The sequence below is a fragment of the Uloborus diversus genome, chromosome 4, assembly GCF_026930045.1.
Source record: "Uloborus diversus isolate 005 chromosome 4, Udiv.v.3.1, whole genome shotgun sequence".
In the NCBI taxonomy this organism is placed as follows: domain Eukaryota; kingdom Metazoa; phylum Arthropoda; class Arachnida; order Araneae; family Uloboridae; genus Uloborus; species Uloborus diversus.
Genome location: NC_072734.1, coordinates 7116777 through 7130315, shown reverse-complemented (window position 1 = coordinate 7130315; position 13539 = coordinate 7116777).

The window sequence follows — 13539 nt, the reverse complement described above, 5'->3', positions numbered from 1 at the left end:
AATTTTAATGCCTTATATCTTATTCGCGCGAATAAAAAAGTAAAGGTTTAATGGGTGAAACTCGTATTTTCAATTTGGCGTAGTATTTTTTCATTTGTACAAAAGGTCGAACACTGCTATTAGAAAAATCTACATTTCAGCATACAATGAAAATGTTTTTCTGCACAAAAAGGATTCCCTTGAGATAAATCTAATACTTTTTTATGCTTACATTATGCTTAGTGGTCTGGATGGAGTCAAAGCTTTAAAAAAAAAGGAAGAACACCCTTCTATTAGCAGTCAACTTATCCGACTGATAACTGTAGCCTGCATAAAGAAGTCGAAACATCAAGTAGCATTCCCATTGCATTTATTTTGTTACGTGTGTTAGCTGCTGTATGTTATGAGTACATGTAATGTGTAATATTAATCTAAATTTACTATTTTCTCGGACAGCTCGAGCTTACCCGAAGTTCAGTTAGTTTACAGCCGAACGCTCTACCGAAAAAAAAAAAAAAATATCAATTTAACCGAACAACTAAGTCCAGTGCTTTTAAGCTTTATTAAAAGAAAAAAAAAAAAAAAAAAAAAAAAAAAAACACATACACACAAGTTAATTTTATTATTTTTTTTTTCTTGCCGAAAGCGACGTAAAAAATTGGAAAATTGTATTAGAACTTTGTGCGTTTTTGAAAATTTGATTTTTCGACCTTGATTTTTGTAAATCTATTTTTCGTCTTTAGCCGGCCTGATAAGTTTTAAAATGAGAGGGAAATAATATATAAGATAAGATATTGAAGAAAAATGTTCTTATTTTTGAAAAATTTTACAATTTGTTACCGCAGGCTGCTTGAACCGTTATAACTTAGATGGCAGCACGTGTTCATTTAACAGCACGGTTAAAATACAAAATAATTTGAACTAAGCTCTTTTTTAAGCGTAGCTTTTCGAATGTAGTAAAAATGTGATAGGCTATTTGTTTTTTACAAAAAGAAGAAAAAAAATGTAGTTTACCCTTCAAATTGAGGTAGTAATTTTTTTATTTGTACAAAGAGTCAAAAACTGATTAGAAGAATCTATTTCAATACACGTTTCCTTCTCATTTATTCTATTCCTTCATATTTGTTATTCATTTTATTAAGTGTTCATGTAAGGTGCGATATTTCTCTAATTTATTGATGCAGATTGTCCGGACGTGGGCCCGAACACGCTTTCTCCTGGTTACCAGTCGAACGCTCTGCCGATCAAGTTATTCAGCTCTGTCGGAGAGGGAGGGGGTGCGCCATCGCACTTGGAAGATGGGCACACTTGATTTCTAACTCTAACTTTGCATAAAATAATATTTCCACTTGAAATGTATGGAGGGGGAGGGTTACTGCTTTGTTTTACGGGGATAGGGGGGCTCGGCAGCATTGGTGGGTTGTTTCATTCCTCATGGGGGGTAAACACCTTTATTTTAATGCTTTTAAATTTAGTATGACATAATATTCCCTCTTGAAATTTACTCTAAAAATTCCGAAAAAATACCCAAAATTGCAATTTTCATATGCCCCCGATTCCGAAACCCAACGCACAATGGGATGGGACCTTTTACCTGTTCTTATTGGGAGGGTAATAAACAATTTGCAACAGGTTTCAACTTTTTTTTTTTTTTGGATGTTTGGGTCCAACCCTATTTTTACTGTACTAGAACATTTCCGGGAGAGCATACCCCTTTCGCCAGTATTCTTGAAGAATGAAGATCGTCTCAGACTTTGTTTTAAATTCTTCGATAAATTTCGAAGACTTTACGAGAGAGGTCCCCCGAATCTCTCGTCCCCACATTATCAAAGATCGTCTAAAATTACATTGTATGAACTACAATTTCGAGCAATTTCTGGGGGAGAGCCCTTTAACTCCCCATTTTTCAACAAAATTGGAGGCAGCAGATGAGGCAATGAGAAGCAAATTTGGAGATAATTTAAAAATTTAGAGATAATCAGTACAAATGGTAGGAGAACTTCTCCTCTGTTTCAATGCAAGAGATGGTACTATAGCTCTGGTGGTGGGTGTTGCTAAACAGCATAATTAAGAAAAACTTTTCAATGAAAAGACCGCAACTTTAAACGCGTTTTACTCGAAACTTGAAAACGTCCACTCACATCCCTTTGCTTCTCACTGCCTCAAATACATTTTTAAAAGTTCGAAAAATGGACGGAGGAAGTGTCCCTGAACCTTTTCCCCTCTAACATTGCCAAAGATAGTCTAAAATGCATTTTTAAGACTGCAATTTCGAAAAATTCTCGGGAGAGAAGCCCTCGGACCACCTTTTTCTGAGTGAATATTATACTAATGATTAGTTTCATATTTCCAATGCTCAGACCTAATTTTGACTGATTTTAAACCAGAAGCTAAAACCTCTCTTTATATTTAGGATGCTTTTAAAAAAATTCAGAAGCCACAAGTTTCAAACAGTCACGTAATTTTTTGACCTCGTCATGGCTCAGCCCTTCTTTACCAGGGGTTATCTACCCCTCCCCCCAGAGGTTCCCTGATATAGTGGTTCCCCCATTACTGAAGCTCTGCGCACGCCCCTAGTCACTCATCTCTACTGAAACTCATGCCTGTGCCTGACCAACATTGTAACGAGATGATTTCAAACTTAACTCTTCGGTTGCACCATACTATACTGCCTCTCTAAATGGTGGCCATACCTAAACTGTAATAACATCATTTTTCCTCTATTCACTCATTTGTGACTGCTGCGCGTTTTGATGTTTGAAGTTTCTCTTTTGTAGCTAGTTCTGAAAACCGGTGCATAAAAAGTTCCAGATCTCTTTTGCCCAAAGTATTAATTATTTTCACTCTGATGTTAGAAACAGCGTGACGCTACGACACCCGTGGCAGATTCTTAAGCATTGAATTGGAAAGATTTTTTTTTTTTTCATTTTCTGCTCGAATTGACCAAATTAAAAGTGAAAAAATACAGTTTAGAATGGAGCAGAAAAACAAAAGTGAAAAAAAGAAAGAAAATTCTCCTAAATCTATAATGAAGTCCGTAGTGACTGAGAGGTCAAACGCACTTGCTCCAGAAGCTACCTGCGCCTCAGTCCCCCCCCCCCTTTTTTTAAAAGGTTTTTAGCCTACATTTTGCACAAATTTAGCATTTTATTATCAAGCATTTCATGTTGATTTTTTACAACAACTGTTACGAGTGATATCATGCGATTTGTCTTACAGACTGTTTTGGGATTTTGTAAACCTGCGACTCAGACTGATGAAAAAAATTCTGCTAGTACGGTCCATAGGGAAGCATTCCGTAGTAACAGCTTCTTAAATCACATTACTTTCATTTGCATTTGCAGTTTCTTTGTTGTTTGAACAACGTCATTTTTGCAACCGATTTTTACTGACTGACACCGAAATAAGACTTTTTTCTTCAAATTCATTAATTTTTTTTTTTTTAAGTAGAATTTCTTAAAGAGCATTGATCTTATACAGACTAGCGTTGATTATGATTGTAGCATACATGTTATTGTAAAAGTTCGAAATCTGGTAAATGTCAACATTAACCGGTGAATATAGTAAACTACCGATTATCCGGGGAATAGGCTGACACGGTAACCGCGGATAGGCGAAAACCGCAGATAATCCAAATAACTGGTAAAAAAGGGCTGTGGTGGCCTGATTGGCAAGGCATTGAACTTGGGGCCGGAGGGTCTCGGGTTCAATCCTCGCTGGTCGAAGATCCACCGTCGTCATTAATGGTGACTGTGCGACGTTAAATATGCTCGTGGTCACAATGTCCTCCAAGTGAAACGATACCTCTGGGGGTGCCAGACCAGAAAGTTATTCGGCCCCTGGCCTGGTTCTAAATTCTTGAACTGTCCATAGATGGCACCACCATCTATTGTGTTCTCTTCTGAAGGCAAGGCTCCTGGCACGCAGTCCTTCATAGTTTGAGGGCCAGAGGTCCCTTTCATACTTGATAGGTAACTGGTAAAAAACTATACTTAGTGTATGCAATAACTAAAAAAAAAAGATAAATTAATTTGAATTTTGTCCTCTTGAATTCAAATTATGTTTTTCGCAATCACGAGTAAAATGTGTATGTAGGGCGTGCGTGTTTATGTATGTGTGCGGGAGGTATGTGTGTTTGTGTGTAGGGGGTATGTGTCTGTGTGTAGGCATGTGTGTTTGTGTCTGTGTGCAGGTATGAGTGTGTGGGTAGTTGTGTGTAGGTGTGTGTGCATGTGTAGGTCTCTGTATGCATATGTGTATGTGTGTGTAGGTGTATGTATGGGTTTGAGTGTGTGTAAGTGTAGGACATGGATGCAACCTGGAGACGGTTTTCGCTATAGGAGCAGCATCGTGAGGCGGCCGGTCGACGGTGGTGCTGCAGAGGGTGCTGGCGCGAAAATAAAATGATAGGACATCAAAACAGTCAAATGAAAGCAATAAGCAATCGTGATTGCTCAAAAATACAAATAACACTCGCACATACATTTAAGAAATAACCTTAGAGCAGGAATAAGTAAATGGAGGGACCTAGTCCAATTATTAGCTGAAGTTGGGGCAAAAGATCCCAAGTCAGGTGATGCAACAACGACCTGATGACACTAGCGAAAGAAGCCTGATTTCTCCCAATGCTTTGCTTTAAAATCTATCACTTGACTTACGGTCTTCGCTTCACGAATGAAAGGTTTCACTCCCTTCAATTCATCTCTTCTCAGTGTTTGTAACTAAGAACATTGCTACATTACATCAACTAACATTAATCAGAAAAAATATATGTAACATCTAAAAGCAAACAATAACAGACCATAAGTTAAAAAAAAATGAAATGACACCCGGATGATCCGAACCGCGAATATTTCGACCGCCGAAAATCGGGAGTTTACTTCTATATCAACATTCACATACCAAAGACATCGGCAGAATACCGAATATTTCTGGTTAGGCTGACGCATCCGCCATTTTGGAGCAAGCGTGCAACAGGGAAAGCTACCTTTATTGGAGTCGTTTCCAGGCTGCCAGTCACTTTGCGGGTTATTAATTATCCATTTCCTTTTTTTTTCTGCATCTGCTGGAAATCTGAAGAGCTAAAATCCTTTTTTGGAGTTGTTTGCTCAATTAACAGCCGAACAACCACCTATTTGACTCAATTTAATAAATGCTAAAAAAATGTAAGCATCAGCAGCAATGCTATCGCTACGAAGCATTGGATCAAGTTTGCTCCAAAATGGCGGATGCATCGGCTCCTCCACTATAGGGGCCTTATTTCTGGTGAATCACCAGCAAAAGTCGACGTTCTCCAATTCACCTTAACAAATATAAATCTGAAAGAACTCGGAAAGAACGTTCACTCTTGTTTTGTTTTCTATGCTTCAAAAATCGTTTGCAATATCAAATCGAGTTCTGATGAGTATGCATCCTTAGGTTCTTGCGATGATGATGAGCTTTGTTCTTCATATTTCTGCTTCTTATTAGAACGCAAGTTGTAGTAGCATCCTGTTAGAAAAAAAAAGTTTCAATTCAGAAAAATGAATGGATGACATAAAAACTACTCGCATACAGGCAAATTCTAAGCTACTACGAAAATAATTATGGGGCGGGGGGGGGGATCAGGAGGAAGGAGGTTGTGGGTGGCAATAGTGGGATAACTGCATCTATACGAAATATTTTTTTTTTGTTTTTAAAGGCGTGGGGTGGGGGTAATATTTAGCTTATCCAGTAGACATATCAGCTTAATTCTAATCTGTTGCATCTACTGGACAAGCTAATAAATATTTTTTACAATTTTATGCCGGCATAAATGCAGCTGTCCCATTCCACTGGGCTTTCCATCTATTATTGGTTTTGTTTTTGAAGACGTAGTAACTTCTAAATCATTTCAAACGCACTCATATTTAAAATAATCTTTGCACACATAAAATAATAATATTCCATGAAATACTCGAAGTCATAATTCCCTTTTCATAAGAATTCATGTAAAAGAAGCTTAGTTAGTCATGAGACCCCGATATTTTTCAAGAGCAGTGGTTTTCGCTTCCCACGGTGCTCATATATCATAGATCACATGACTGACAGTTGTCATAGATCTCTCTACAAAACGGTGTCTACCTTCTAGAGGTTATCATCTATACTGAATGCACTTTTTTGCATCAAGCTGAATCAATCATTCACTTTAATAACTTTATCTCTGTTCGATTATTTAAAGCTCCATAAGTTTTTGTTATTATATTTCCATGTAATTTTATACTCTACTTATACAGTAGTTCGTGCATTAAACTCAATGTGTAAAGTTTTACATTTTTCATCATTTTCCCTTTAGTTTTGGAAACCACTGTATGCAGCACTTGGTTTCGTGTGTAATAACTCCTCCAAATGGTTTGTTATGATCCCCAGTTCTAGTGCCACCGAGATTTCATCCAGAAAGGGTAGTTTTGTCAGAACAGTCCTCTCATGCATATATACTGACATATTAGGATTTGCAATATAACTTGATACCAAGAACACTGGAAGATTACCCCCGTCCCTTCTCTTCGCACCACACTGAAACCTCTTTGTGGAAAAGTTTATGGCGGTGGCAAATTTTCGGCCATTTAGAGGAGGAGCAGATAATCATGAAACCACAGAGATGTGCGAATATTTCCATTCGACCTCTACACGATAAAATTAATTTTAGAACATCAGAACGATAAAAATGAAAAACTTGGGCAAGAACTAGTATCAACTTTTTCTCAAAACTTCCCTGCAACGACTGCTTGCGTCGCAACAGAAAGCGCATATGCAGTCACAACTGAAACTGCTATAACCACGTCAAAATGTATTTAAAGACTTTAAAAGAAAAAAAAAATGTGCGTCGGCAGAAGTGCCTCCAATGAGTAGGATCCTGTCGGCAATCACGAGTTGCGACAGGATCCTACTCATTGGAGGCTGTCACTCATTGGAGAAGTGTTTCTAGAAACGGCTCATGTCCTCCCAAGCCTGCCACTCCTCCTGGGCGGTTACGTGTGTGTATGTGTGTAAGGACTTGTTTGTGTGTAGACGTGTGTGTATGTAGGAGTGTGTGTATGCAGGACATGGACGCCACCGCCTAGGAGAAGGGGATTCCGGTGCACAGTGCTGCTAGTGGAGGCTAGGACCAGAGGAGACCTCCGGTAGACGGCGCAGTGGGGCGAAAACGCCAAAAAGCGCTTAAAAGTGTTTTTAAACCTCTCTCGCTTGTTTGTTTACACAGGCATGTTATAATGAATTTTTCTCGATTTGCTTGAGCTCAGGGTTCAAAGTTCGCAGGTTTACTCAGCTATTTTTTTTTCAGCGTCTTTCTACAGATCATTTATGACTAATTAATATTAATTTCTAAAAGGATATAAAAGGACATTTTTTTGTAGAATGTTTTGAAAAAAATAACTTTGAATTCCGAAGTTTTTGGTGATGATCAAAACCGATTTTTGGTTCGAGAATTCTCATTTTTTTGGTCCTATTACTATCGTTGGACACGAGAGAAATTAAACATACCCGCCTTTAATAGGAAAAAAAAATTACAGACTGCTTAAAAGCAATTTTTGTAAATTCCCGCACTCATGGTTCTTCAACTTTCTAAAGGCTCCCTTCAGCTTTGTAGTGGACGAAGGGCTCTAAAATTCCAGTTCTGATTGCCTAAGAGGTAGGCTTGTGCAAATTTATTAATCCTCAATTGGTTAAGTATAGGAAAAAAAAACATTGATAAGCGCTTTTTGGCGATTTCGCCCCACTGTGCGGCGGTGCTGCAGAGGCCCTTGGTCCATTCTGAAATAGGAACCAGACATCAAGGACGGTCAAATGAAAGCAATAAGCAATCGTGATCGCTCAAAAAAACCATCATGCAAAATTTCCCCTCCAAACAATGACGACAGATATTAAAATACTTTTGAGAAATTAAAACAAAATGATATAGATGAATTTAAAAAGCGTAACCATGGAAACACAAAATAAAATGTTTAAAAACTTGAATAGAGAACAGATTTTTCAACTTCATTTAATTCGCTTGTAACTTTTTTCTAATGGAGATAGAGGGTTAAACTTTCGACCTTAGGTCGAGTAGATCTGGAGTAAAAAAAGCAACTTTTTCCAATGCTGTCAAAAAGAAAACTGTGGGACAAGTCCTTCGCTTTTTATTGATAAATTTAATGAAGAAAGAAGTGCCTAAATTTCAGCTAAGCCTAAACAAATTCGAGCTAAAAATGTAAATAACTCCCGCCTTAAGTAAGTTTAACCTTAAGTAAGTAAGCCTACGCATTGAAACAAATTGCGTAGCACGCGAGAAATTCTACTCTTTCTAACGATATGTATAATATTAATATGTGCAAGTAATTTTTCACTCCCATATTCGGGAATTTATGTGAAAAATGGGCCTAAATTGGAATAAAAAAAGAACTATTCATCGAATTATTTTCGAACTGGCCTGCAAACATTCTCAGAGCTTAAAGGAACAAATTGTGAAATTTCAGCAAAATCGGCCGGGTAGTTCTCGAGTTTTGCGAGTTCAAACACACAAACGCTTTTTGGAGACTTCATTTTATACTATGTAAAGATTAACACATTGGAAAAATATATAGGTTTTTTATATAGGTCAAAAAATTAGAATAATTTATTCATTCAATATGAATTTTAAAAAGTAGCGAAAATGTTTGCATTCCTGTTAACCGATAGTTTGTCACAAGTATAGAGCTGGGCGTCCAAATAATTTTACCCTTTTTTAAAGCCTTTTATTGTTTAAAATGGGTTATCAAGATGATAAATAGGAAAAAAACGAAGTTACATATTGTATCATTTTTTGAAGTTAGAAAAAAACTATGTAACTCAACTCAAATGAACGTTTTACAATCTATGGTATGTAAGATTTTAAAGGAACATTGAAGGACTGACCAACTAAAAAGTAACCGATGTAAACGATGTTGAAAAATTGTAACACCTGGCAGAGATGAACCCAAATTAAAAAAAAAAAAATCCCCAAAATAATCGTTGAAAAATGCTTCTCACGTCCATAAGTTTTGGAGAGAATGTATAGTTATCTTATCCCCTTCAACTACACTTGGAAGGTTGCGTAAACTGCAATTGCAATTGCGGATCTACGAAGGAAGACCAAAGATAAACATGAAGCAGAAACGTGCACGACTCCTGGAGCAAAGAGAAGCTCAAACAGGGGCAACAAGGTTGGAAAAGTATTATATTCAGTGATGAATCTTTTTTTGAAATATCTGTGAACAAAAAAAGGTGTTCGAGTTTGACGTTGAAGAAAAGCGTATGAGAAATCTTTTGTAAGACGTTCTCTCCAATTTAACACATCCTTTTTGGTTTGTGGATGCATGAAGGCTGCTGGAATTGGGAAATTATATTTCTCTTAAAATAAAACGATGCGTGACTTCCGCTGTTTATCAATAATACTGCATGATACTTCATCTGAGGCACAGCACTTACATATTTAGTGACACAATTTATCTGTCAGCAAGATTCTACTCCATGTCATCTCTCTAAATCGACTCATAGATTTTACAGAAAGAGGAATTTCGGTGCATGGGAAACTGGTCAAGCAACTATACCAGTCTCAATACGAACAAAAATTTGTTTTACCGTCAAATTTAAAGAAAGCGGATCAAGACTGGGTGCTCACTAACAAAATTGAGTTCATTGCCGTATTGAAGAGGGTATGGAAACAGTGTCAGAAACGATTAATGTAAATTGTCAGAAACGATTAATGTGGTTGAATCCGTGTCTGAAAGAATTAAAGCACTGAATCCAGAAAAAAAATGACACATTCTAGTGTTGGTATTGTTTCTCATGAAGCTGTTCCCCCTCCCCCCCCCCTTCAATATGAATATTCTAATTTTTTGACTCAACGTAAACCTTCATCACTATAAACTTTTGGATTATTCTGTTTAAGATTATTTTTAATTAAGTATATTTGAAATGAAATGCATACTTTAAGGTCTAAGAAAGGTGGCACGTTCATTTAATTACTTAATTTGTACTTATATTTGGTTAGAATAACCTTTTTCTCAAAAAGGGAGAAGTATTCTATTATTTAGAATTTGGTTGTATTATCTCAAAATGATTTAAAATTTTTGACTGTTGCCATCTTACGTTTGTCTTTACTAGTAATAAAGCAGAAAGTCTCTCTGTCGGGATCTCTGTCTATCAGGATATCTTTCTGTCCGAATCTCTGTCTGTCAGGATCTCTGTGACGCGCATAGCGCCTAGACCGTTCTACCGATTTTCATGAAATTTGGCACAAAGTTAGTTTGTAGCATGGGCGTGTGCACCTCGAAGTGATTTTTCGAAAATTCGATGTGGTTCTTTTTCTATTCCAATTTTAAGAACAAAATTATCATAAGACGGACGAGTAAATTTCGAAATTATCATAACGTGGGACCGTAACATGGGCACAAGCCAATTGGCAAGATACGAAATTATCATAACGTGGAACTGTAACATGGGTTCAAGTCAATTGGCGAGAAAACTCACCATACGTTATTTGTAAATATACAGGCGAATCAAAAGACCTTTTAATTTTTCTATTACGGGCGAAGCCGTGCGGGAACCACTAGTTAACAAATAAAATATTTGTAATTAATTCAAGCAAATCTTTTAAAATAACTTCAAACTTTCGCTCTTTGCTTTGATTTTGCGATAATTCGGACATTGGGATGGTCGTCAAGTTATTGCAAGTGTAACTTTGGGTTTTTTTTTTTTTTTTTCTTGAATATTGCTTCCTTGTCAAGCATGGGGAAGGATCAGAATTATAAGAAAGATATAAGAAGAAAATTTCGTGATGGCCACAACATACTAGTTTAGTTTTTACTTATGTTCTGAAGAAGTAACTTAAATCTAGTTAATGATGTAGTTAAGTTATGTCCATCTCCTCGGGAGGGAAACGGTCCCCCCTCCTCAAACCCACTACAGTTAATAATAATGGTATAAATGCTTCAGCAATATTTTAGTAATGATCTATGAATATTTTTTTCCAACTCCAAAATGAAAAGTAAACATAAACACATTTTAGTTACTGTATTAATTGCTAATAAACATTATTGGTTAAAATTGTAATCCGAACCTAAAACTATAAGCTTTAAAATGAGGGGTAAATTATGAAATTTGATAAAATAATAAGGAAGATTTTGCGTGGTGACAGAAATACAAGTTAGAAAAATAATATATGAGGTTATGTATAAAATACATATGTGAGGGGGTCCCAACACTTCTAATACCTATGGACCTTCGAAATCCTTGATCCGGCCCTGGGTGTACTGTATTTATATTTGAAGCGATGGTTTTAGAAGGGCCTAAGTCCTATTATCTTCTACGGTACTTATGCACATTCAAAAATGATCGACTCATTTGAGTGTTGTTACATTTCGCGTGCAGCGTGTTTAAATGATCCTGACTATTCGAGGCTCATTCGTATACTGTAAATCAAGCCTCGGATGCTTTCAAATTCCAGGAAAACGTGCGCTAGTGTGAAAATGAAACGAGCTGATGTGTGCATCACATAACTTCCTTTTACTCCAATTTAATGTCATTTCCACATTATTGGCAATTTTAATGTGATTCAATTGTTTACTCTCTAAATATCACCAACAGTGGCCAAAGTGAAACAAAATTAAAAAAAAAAAAAGAAAAAAACCGCCAGATTTGTCGCGAAAAAACTTTGCAACCAAAAGATTGGCGATATACAGCCAAGTGTTCGAAAAATTATAACATCACTTGAGTTTACATCGAAATGATAACAATGATTTCCCCCCAAAAAGGGGCAAAAGACCCCCTTAGAAACATCCGAATGCAACCAAAAGAGAAGGTGCACAACTAGACCCCACTAGGAGTCTACGTGCCAAATTTCAACTTTCTAGGACATACCGTTTTTGAGTTATGCGAGATACATACACACATATGCACATACACACATACGCACATACATACGTACATACGGACGTCACGAGAAAATTCGTTGTAATTAACTCGGAGGTCATCAAAATGGATATTTCGGGTGTCTGTAAGTTTCTAGGCATATATCCACGTGTGGTTGGGTCGAAAAAAAAACTCAACATTAACTCGGGGGTGAGCAAAATGGAAATTAAGGCCGAGTTTTGAGTGAAAATTTTTTCGCGAATACAATACTTCCTTTTTTGGAAAAGGAAGTAAAAAGAAATTCAACAAAACAAGGAATCGAAAGAGAATTGTGAAACAAGCCTTGTAACACATAAACCATGTTCCCTTGTTCCGTCACTATCGATATAGGAGGTCTTAAAGTGGGGCGACATTTTAAAGAAGTCACCAAACTAAGCTACAAACGGATGCTTAATAGTAGGCTTGCCAGATTTTTAAAATGTTCAATTGAGACATCAGAAGTGGGACACCCCCCCCCCTCCAGTGTTGCAGGTATTCAAAAGGGTGCACTTTCTTGGTTGGGTAGTTTCTTCTCAATGCTATGAATCAATGGTTACTAACTATGAACCGAAACCTGAGGTAAACCAAAACCCATGAAACAAGCAAATAAATTCAAACATTTCATTTCTTACTTAAGTAAGTCGAAACTATATAAATGAGGAAAAAATATTGAAATATATTTTCAAGTATTTTCAATTGGCCAGAACTTTTTTCGTTTTTAATCTTGCTGTAATGAATCTTCACAAGCTAATATTTTATTAATTTTTTTGTTAATGTTACAAATGACAAATTAATTATCCTAAAAATGATTCTACCGTTTCTTATTTTTAGAATTTTTTGGTCATATTTTATCAAATTTATCATTTTTCGGGACATGAAGTAAACCGGTCGGGACACCGGAGTTTTGTCTGAAATCCGGGACTGTCCCGGTCAAACCGGGACGTCTGGCAAGCCTACGCCACATTACCCTACTTCATTTTTTCCTCCATTTTGTGCTCAAAGCAATTTTTCCACTCCCTGCAAAAAAGCCGAGACGGCTAATCTAGCCGATCAGGAGGCTAATTTTATTATAATCACGGAGGAAAAAGACAAGAAATGATGTCCTGAAGGGTTTACGTCCACGGTTAAAACTGCGGGTTGCATGGGCGGATTTATGGGGGGTCAGAGGGGGGCAATGCCCCCCCAGTTTTGGGAGGAGTTTATATAGTAACAACTTATCTTCCAAAATCTTATAACAAAAAAAAAATGATTTTTTCTTTTTTGAATAGGAAATTAAAGTTTATTTTTTTCTTTTAAACTTAAAATAGCCGTTTCTTACAAAGTTTGAACAATACTGTACAAGTGTATAATCTACTACTCAATTTCAGAGGCTGGAAAGTGCAAATTATTGATAGGTTCTAAAATCCCTGAAAAGAATTGGCGCAGTATAGCCTACAAGGGCTCTTGAACCAAAAACCCAATCTAACCAACCAAACCTTGAAAATAATTAGACAAGTCTTTGAAACTCCTAAGCAAAGTGTGCTTCAATTTTATTTCTTATCAAGTGTATAAATTAAGAATTGTTCAAATGGGTAGTATGTTACTCTCTTGATACCTATTCTCTAAATCTGTGCACCATTTCTTTTAAAGTATTAACTTGCATCACAAAGCACT